The sequence below is a fragment of the Cynocephalus volans genome, chromosome 5 (genome assembly GCF_027409185.1).
Source record: "Cynocephalus volans isolate mCynVol1 chromosome 5, mCynVol1.pri, whole genome shotgun sequence".
Taxonomy (NCBI): domain Eukaryota; kingdom Metazoa; phylum Chordata; class Mammalia; order Dermoptera; family Cynocephalidae; genus Cynocephalus; species Cynocephalus volans.
In genome coordinates, this window is record NC_084464.1 from 96,638,829 (window position 1) to 96,648,733 (window position 9,905).

The following is a 9,905-nucleotide window of genomic DNA, read 5'->3' on the forward strand; positions in this document are numbered from 1 at the left end:
ATTTTTTTTCCCATTCTGCAGGTTGTCATTTCACGCTGTTGGTTGTTTACAGGATGTAATGTAGTTGGAATCATACAGTATGTCACCATTTCAAAATGTCTTCTTTCACTTAGTAATATGAGAGCATTTCAGAAAGTTCATAGAAAAATAGAATTAAAGGATAATGTGAATCTTTCCATGAACTTTTTGAAAGCACCCTGTATGCATTTATGATTTCTTTATGTCTTTTCATGTCTTGATAGCTTTTTTATTTTATTTTATTTTTATTTTTTGTACTGAATAACATCCATTGTCTGCATGTACCACAGTTTATTCATTTACTTATTATGAATAAAGCTGCTATAAGCACCTGTGTGCAGGTTTTGCATGCACATAAATTTTCAACTCTTTGGGGTAAATACCAAGAAATGGGATTCCTGAGTCATATAGTAAGAGTTATTTAGTTTTGTAAGAAACTGCCAAACTGTCTTCCAAAGTGGCTTTACTATTTTGTATTCCCACCAGCAATGAATGAGAGTTGCTGTTCTACATCTTCACCAGCATTTGGTCTTAGTGTCCCAGACACTGGCCATTCTAATACGTATGTAGTGGTGTATCTCGTTGTTTTAAATGCACATTTCCATTATGACATTCACTGTGGAACATGTTTTCATAAGCTTAATTGCCATCTGCTTTTTTTTTTTTTTTTTTTTTTGGTGAGCTGTCTGTCAAAAGTCTTTGGCCCATTTTTTTAAAGATTGAATTATATGTTTTCTTACTGTAGCATTTTGAAAGTTCTTCGTATATTTTGAATAACAGTCCTTTATCCAATATGTCTTTTGCAAATATTTTCTCCCAGTTTGTGAATTATCTTCTCATTCTCTTGACATTATTTTTCACATTAAATTTCAGAAAATTTTTGATTTTAATGAGGTCTAGCTTATCAATTATTTCTTTCATGGATCATGACTTTGGTGTTATATCTAAGTCATTGTCATACCCCAGGTCATTTAGGTTTTCTCCTATGCTATTTTCTAGGAGCTTTATAGATTTGCATTTTACATTTCAACCCATGATCCACTTTGAGTTAATTTTTGCAAAGGGTGTAAGTCCTGTATCTAGATTCATATTTTTGCATGTGGTTGCACAGTTGTCCCAACTCCATTTGTTGAAAAAATATCTTTGATCCATTTTATTGCTTTTGTTCTCCTTTCAAAGATAAGTTGACATATTCATATTGGTCTATTTCTAGGCTCTCTGTTCTGTTCCCTGATCTACTAAAAACCATTGTTTTTAGTAAGTTTTAAAGTCAAGTGTCATCAATCCTCCAATTTTGTTCTTATCCTCCATTATTGTGTTTGCCATTCTGGATCTTTTGCCTTTCCATATAAACTTCAGAATCAGTTTGTAGATGTCCATAAAATAACTTGCTGGGATTTTGATTGGGACTTCACTGAATCTATAGATCAAGTTGGGAAGAGCATAATGTTAAGTCTTCCTATCCATGAACATGAAATATCTCTCCGTTTATTTAGTCACTCTTTGATTTTGTTTATATTTTATATATATCTTATACATATTTTGTTAGATTTACACCTAAGTATTCCAATTTTGGGGGTGTAAATATAAATGGTAATGTGTTTTTAATTCCAAATACCACTTTTTCATTGCTGGTACATAGGAAATTCACTTGACTTTGTATATTACCCCTGTAACCCACAAACTTCTTATAACCATTTTTTAGTTCCAAGAATTTTTGTTGATTTTTTTTTATATTCTACATAGAAGATCATGTCTCCTATGAGCAAACAAAGAGCTTATTTCTTCCTTCCCAATTTTTATACCCTTTCTTTCCTTTTCTTGTGTTATTGCATTAGCTACGATTTCCAGGATGATGCTGAAAAGGAGTCGTGAGAGCAAACATCCTTGCCTTATTTCTGATCATAGAGGGAGAGCTTCTAGTTTCTTGCCATTATACACAATGCTTGCTGGAGTGTTTTTGTAGATATTGTTTATCAAGTTGAGGAAATTCTCCTCTATTTCTAGTTTACTGAGAGTTGTTATCATGAATGGGTGTTGATTTGGGGGAATGTTTTTCTGCATCTGTTGGTATGATAATGCGATTGTTCTTGTTTTAGCCTGTGGGTGTGATGGATTATATCAATTGATTTTCAAATGTTGAACCAGCCTTACATACCTGGAATAATTCCCACTTGGTCATGATGTATACTTCTTTTTATAAATTATTGGATTTGAATTGCTAAAATTTGTCAAGGATTTTTTCATCTTTGTTTATGAGAGGTATTGCTCTGTAGTGTTCTTTTCTTGTAATGTCTTTGTCTGAGTTTGGTATTAGGATAATGCTAATAATGACCTTAGTACGAGTTAGGAAGTGTTCCCTCTGCTAACTGATTTTTTTATACTTAATATATCCTGGAAACTATTTTACATTATTTATTATTATATAATAATATATTATTTCATATTATTTTATATGATATTAAACTATTTTATATTATTAATTGAGATTATTTTCCTCATTTTCCTTTACATATATATAGTACTCCATTCTACTATAGCTTATTCAATCACTCTTTCGTATATGCCTTTTTAGGTTGTTCACAAAATTCTACAATTTAAAATAATGCTATAATAAATAATAGTATGCATCCATTTTTCACTTGTTGGATATGGAACTTCAGGACAAATTCCTTGAAGTTGGATTGCTTGGTTAAAAAGTACATGCATATATCATGTATTACATATTGCCAAATTCCTCCCCGTAAAAGGTTGTACCAATTTTTCTTCCACCAGAAGAATCTGAGAGTGCCTATTTCCTCATAGCCCAACTAGCACAATGTGTTTTCAAGCTCTAAAAATGCTGTCAATCTGATAGGGGAGAAATTGTATCCCAGGGTAGTTGTATTTTTATACTTTTAAAGACTATTTTTTATATTTTTTTGTGCTTTGCTCATACTTTGGGCCCTATTTTATGTCATATTTTCTTTTGTTGTATTCTTCAAATATTAAGTGTTCTTTTTATATTATGGATATTATCCTAGTGTTTATATTAATGATGCAAATGTTTTCTCTCTGTCATTTGTCTTTTGGTTTGCCTATGTTTAGTTTTTTGGGTTTTTGTTTTGTTCTGTTTTTTACAATACAAAGGTCTGGGTGTTACTTTTTGGTTTGGGGGTTTTTTTGGAGTTCAACATATAAATATTTTTTTAATTGCATCTGGATTTTTAGTCATAGTTAGAAAGGCTTTTCTTGTACCTCAGTTATAGAGGTATCCACCCTTTCTTATATACTTGGATGGTTTAATTTTGCATATTTAGAGACCTGAACCATTACAGCTTATTTTGGGGAATACTGTAATGTTTGGGTCTAATTTAATATTTTATCCAAAAGCTATTCAGTAGCCCGTTAGTACCATTCATTAAATAGCCCATATTTTCCTTCAGTGATTTGAGATGTCACCTTAATTATACTCAAAATTTCTTCATGTGTTTGGATCTACTTCTGCCCTGTTTTTTAAATTCCACTAATGTACCATCATTTATGCACCATCTTTGTACTGTTTTAATTGTGGAGCTTTCATAGTATATTTTAATATCCGATAGAACAAGTTTGCCTTCATAGCTTTTCTTTTTTACTGTTTTCCTCAGTGTCCTTGAATGTTTATTTTCCTGTGAATTTTAGTATCCACTTGTCCAGCTCTATAAGAAGGTAAGATTTTAAAGGTGGGGGTTTTGTCTTATAATTTTAACCTCAGAGAGATGTGATATTGTTATGACGCTGAGTTGTCCAGTCCAAAACAAGAGCTGTCCTTCAGGTTAACTTTCGTACCCTTCAGGAGTATACTAAATATTTTCTTACGTTAATAAACGGTCTCTAAAATTGCAGGTCTCTTTTACATTACATTCTTTATCAGAAACGTTATCTTATCAAGACTAACTTATTGGATCCCAAGCAACTTTTAGGTTCCTTCTTAATAGTCAGAGCTCTGGTTTACCAGGACTCTTTTTTCACATTTGAGACTATTTTTACATTTAAGATTGACTTTCTTTTGGAGGTGACTTTATTCAAACCCTTCTCTTTCCCACACAACTTTCCCATATCACCTTAGTTCTCTGTTAAGGTTTGCAACTGAAGGTCAAAAATTAACTCTGCTAGAATTTTTTTTTTTTTTTTTTTTTTTTACTTAAGTAATTTTATTCTTTTGTCTTCTGATTAGGCTCAGGCATTTCTGTGATTTTGTTTGTTCTTCTGTTGCTCTTTATAGTTTTTTGTGAGATGTATGGAGAAATTTTGGAATGAGACTACTGACATGCCTTGTCTACTTGAACCTGTCAAACTTTTGTCATTAGACATGACTAACTCACAATCCTTACACAAGGATGTATATTACAAAACTTATACATAATTAAGTAATTCAATCCAGCTCAAGATTGACCCTCCAGACAAATTTAGAATATTCTTTTCATCAATGATTTGTAACATACTATATAATATGTTTTATTTCTTGAAGAGGAGGAGGTTTCTGGTAACCAACATTTGTTCTCTAATTTGGGTTTAAATAAGTTAACCTCAGGTTCCCAGTGTACATATGTCTTTCTAGCCTCCAAATCAGTGGTTTTAATTTTGTGCTCTGTGGAGTCCCAGTCGTTCCGTGGAGGAGAGGGAGGAATGGACTTGTGGGCAGGCCACACATCACTTAATCAAATCAGTTCAGTTTTTAATGTGTCTTTATTTTGCATTTGTTATAAATTATCATAAGAATACATGGTTCAACTGCTAACAAAAATACAAATAAAAAGAGAAAGAACAAATATATACCTCTAAATGAATTTTATGTCTTTTTTATCCTTCTAAAGATAGATTGATTTATTGTTTTTATGCATTTTCTTTGTAAACCACCTCTAGTCTCATTTGGAGGTAGTTCAGGTAGAGATTGAATGCAGAGATAAAGATTATATCCAATCGGCATGTCACAATTCTGACTCTATTTCTTGTAACTAAATACTATGTTTCATTATATATTGCCGAAAAATATAGACACCCATCTTGGTGTGTTAAAACAACAACAATGTTATTTCTCACAATTCCATAGGTTTACTGGGTCCATTAATGCAGTTCTCTGCTGTTCTCACTTGGGACCTTTTCGGGTGGCATTCAGATATCAGCTAGCAATGAAGTCATGTGGACTTTTACCTGGAATCTCTCTCTCAATATAGTCCCAGGGATTCTTTCCATTTCAGATTCCTTATATGGTGATCCAAGTCTCTCAAAAGCACAAAAGTGAAAGTTGTCAGGCTTTCTTAGAGTGTGGCCCAGAACTGACTTTGTTACTTCCTCCACATCCTATTAGTTAGTTAAAGCTCGTCATAGGCCCAGCGCAGATTGAAGGGGAGGGAGCAATACAAGGGCGTAAACATGAGGAGGCATGATTTATTGTGATCTATCTTGGCTGTGCTCTTCAACATCCCATTTTACACTCAGAAGCACAAAATGAGGAACAAATGATTTCTCTTCAGTTCTGCTATTTTCACAAAACAAACCAGTCTTCAAATGATTTCTCACTTCTCTACATGCATCTTGGTTTTCTATATGCTTCCACTCCCTGACTTGTTACTTCCTAGTTTAGAGTTGTTTAGATGGTGCAGGCCAGTACCCAAACCATGAACCTCTACTGGGCAAGTTGTGCTTTCTGCAAAATGTCTTTTAATATAGGTGATGCCATATTTATGACTTTCTTTTCTTTAGTATGGATAGAGTTATGTAACAGTCAAGAGCCTTGACAACTAGGAATCTGCTTGTTTGTTATTATATCACTTGCCTTGTAAGTGGTAAGTGATAAAACACATACATGTTTATTGAAAACTGAATGGATTCTACAATGAAATCCTTATGTCCCATGTTTCTATTAAGTCCAGTGAGAAACTTACACAAGATACTGCTTTCTCAATAATTGCATTCCTCCTACACAGTGGCACAAAAGCCATAAATATGTTATAATCTCCCCAGTCCTAGGCAACTTAGTGTGGAAGCCCTGAAATGAGATCCTGACTTCAGCTCAAAAGTCTATGATCAAAAAGTCTCAGCCTGATTATGCTCTCCTTTTTGTTCTCAGCAATTACCATCAGAGTTACTCTAGTTCTGAATACGCTAGAACTTCCACCAACACATTCTACGCCTGAGTCCACTTTCTAAAATTTCATTTCTTGATGATTAGTTAATTTACCAAAAATTCCAAAAGAATAAGCAGTTTAGATTTTAGCTGACAGATTTCCAAACATTATTATTTTAATCAATCATGGTATTCAAAATACACTTTTTTCCCCAATGTTATTAATATTTATTTTTGCAGGGTATAGTGTGTTTCAATACATACATATAATGCACAATGAATCACTTAAGGTAGATAGCATAGTTTTGTATGGGTGGACTAACGGGTACAAAAGATACTTCTCAAACAGCTAATTTTACATTGTATTTTCAATCTCAAAATCCTGCTTATAGATTAAGAAGGTAGGTGTATGCTACAGCTAGATTTTGCCTGCTGGCTAAATTTTCATTATGTATCCTACTACATCTTTATCTGTACTCTATGGCTCCTTCAAACTATGTCAAGGGGATGCCTACCAGAAACTGAACTAGTAAATTCTCTGCTAAATTTATCTCAGTAGGATTTTTCTCTGTTGAACATTTCACAGCAGGCTATCACCTGATATGTGGGCATGTGTCTATTTCAGCAATTAGGAACTTGTGATATTTAATACTATGGAAGGTAATTTTAAAGTAATATTAACTTGGATTATAAACTACATATGAGTTTTCTTCTTAAAAGCATTTTTCTGTAAGTAAGAGAAAGCACTTCTCTTTCAACCAGAAGAAAGAATCCTGCTCCATGGCTCATCTCTCTTCACACTAGACGTACTAGGCTGCAGTTAGTCCACCACAGGCCACTAAGCCCTTTCAATCCTCCTGTACAGTAAAGGCAGCCATAAATAGGGCAGGAGTAAGAGTTAAAAATTCACATTAGAAAGTGAATATGTACAAGTTTCACTATTTGGCATGTATTCATTTATAACTTTGAAGATTCATTTATGTAGCTGTGTAACAAATCAGTGAGAATTATTTTAGATACTTTAACTAGGTACCACGTGTTGCAATGCAAGACCATATATAAAATACAGACTAGTGTCTGAAAACTTTTTATTAAGAAGAGAATTCCAAAATAAGTCAGAAGAGCCTATTAGTCAATCTATACACACACACACACACAAACACACCCCTAATGTAATTTTTCTATAATTTTTAATTTTATTCATCTTGAAACTTATTTCTATTGACTTTGCTGAGAGTTTTTGCTCTTCTTTTCCAAGCTGATTTGATTTTCAAAGCCTCCCTGAGAGCTTTATCATTGCTTTGACTCTGACTGGGCTCCTGGACCACCTCTATTGATCACATGAGAGAGGTACTGTCCTTTTGAGTCAGCAAAATTCTGCTTCTAACCAACATATCTCTAGTTAACTCCCCCCTATTGACTCAACTCTATTTCTTTATCTTGATAAGTAAAAAAAGAAGAAAAGACAAAAACGTACAAAGAAGGAATGAAAATTATTACTAATCAATATTTCCTATATTCTTAGAATGCTTCAGATTTTACTCATCAAACTAATTTATTCTGTACTAGTTTACATGAGGTTACATCAATGCAGGCTACTAATGATGAAAAGAAATATTTGCATAAGTAACTATAATTGAAAGAGAAACAAAGTGCCATGCTCTTATAAGAATATAGACAATTCATACATAGTGCTTCCTACGTGCTATGTACAGATCTATGGGCCTTACTTTCATTAAGTCATTTAATTCCCAAAATGTTCCTCTAAAGTAGGTTTACTTACGACCCTCTTTACGGGTGAGAAAACTGAGGTTCACAGAAGTTAAGTAAGTTGGAGATCAGAGATGATACAGGATTTAATTTCCTGAGATCGTACAGGAAGAACTGAGATTTGAATTTTTCTCCGGAGTACACCATCTTAACCTCTAGAGAAAGGTTACTACTAAGAAAGGGAGTCAAGAAAGAACTAGAATTTGTTAAATGGTACCAGATACCCCGATAGGTACTTTACATGTATTATCTCATTTAGACCTCACAACTGTATTAGAGATGCATTAATATCCTTACTTCACAGATGTGGGATGTTTTAGTCCATTTTGTGTTGCTATAACAGAATACCTGAGACTGGGTAATTTATAAAGAAAGAGGTTTATTTGGCTTATGATTCTGGGACAGCTGCATCTGGCACAGGCCTCAAGCTGCTTCTACTCATGGAGGAAAAACAGCAGGCAGCTGGGAGGTACAAGCAGATCACATGGTGAGAGGAAGCAAGAGAGAGAAGCAAGAGAGAGAGAAGGTGCCAGGGTCTTTTTAAGCAACGAGGTCTCACGGGAACTAATTGAGTGAGAACTCACTCATTAATCCCCCCTCCCCCAGGGAGAGCATTAATCCATTCACGAGGCATCCACCCCCATGACTCAATTAGTTTCCAGCACTGCCACTTTGGAGATCAAATTTCCACATGAGTTTTGGAGGGGACAACACATCCAAACTCCATCAGGGGAAGAAAAAAAAAAAAAAAAACCAATACTTGAACTTTAAGAAAGTTTGACTAATGTGTAATCTTAATGGGTTTTGAGGTGAGTATTGAAATAAGCTTACTCAGTATTAAAAAAACAAATAATGGATGTGTTTACTGGGTGGAGGAACCCTAAAGACAAAAAGAACAATGTGCTGAGATGCAGATGAGAAGAGGATATATCTGGTAGGCAATGGAGTTATGGAATGGTTTCAAGCAGAGAATAGCCTAGAAGAGATATGAACTTTTTAGAAAGGTCACTTTGGAATCAGTATAGAGAAATGATGGGAAAACATGGTACTGGATACGTTAACAATGTCACACTGAGTAAGAGAAAATACATTCTCTAGTCTGAGCCTCAGTTTTCTTTTTGCTTTACTGGGTAAAAAGTGAGGCTGTAGACCAACATCAAGAATCCATGGAGAGAAGTAGGTTTGGGGCAAAAACAATGAGTTAAATGTTATAAATGTATTGGTCTCAGGCACTGATAGAATCCAATTAGAGATATCCACAAATAGTTCGATGCATAGGTCTGGCTCTGAAGATAGAGATTTTAGAATTATCAGCATAGAGGTGATAGTTATAGAATGGGATTAGTCCACTCAGAAAAAATATGCAAATTAGAAGGATTCTCTGGGTTAAATGAAGCAAAGTAACTTCAGTGAAGTCAAAGACATAGAAACTAAATTCTAATAGGTTTAAGATTGACCAGACAATGAGAAAATGAAGATATGGTAGAAATTAGGCCTTGGATAGAAGGTCAGAGCAAGAATCAGGGTAAGGGTCAGAATTTTGTCACTTTTGCTGTTTTTTTTCCAGTGGTGATGGTAATGATTCTCACTGTGCTTAATGTTGTCATTTGAGGTAAAAAAAAAAAAAAAAAAAAAAAAAATCTGAGATTATTTATAATGTAGGGAAAGTGGCAAACAGAATGAGACGTTATAAACTGGGAAGATGGGGGTAACTCACAAAACGGGAGAAAATTATTGGGAGACTGGGTCAAAATGCAGGTGGAGATATTAGCCTTGAAAGAGAAATTAAAGATGTCTTTATAGATGAAGAATGATACCTATGGGGGTAATAAATTGATATAGTTCAAATTGCATACCCTTAATTTTCTTGGAAATATTGGAGGCAAATTTATCTGCATAGAGGGCCTAGAGTATGACTTATTACATAACAGAACATTAACTATATTCAATATAAGCAGCAAAAGTCAAGGAAGCCACAGCCCCATGGCACAGGCACTCTATCAAATGAAAGAGCAGCCTCTGGCAA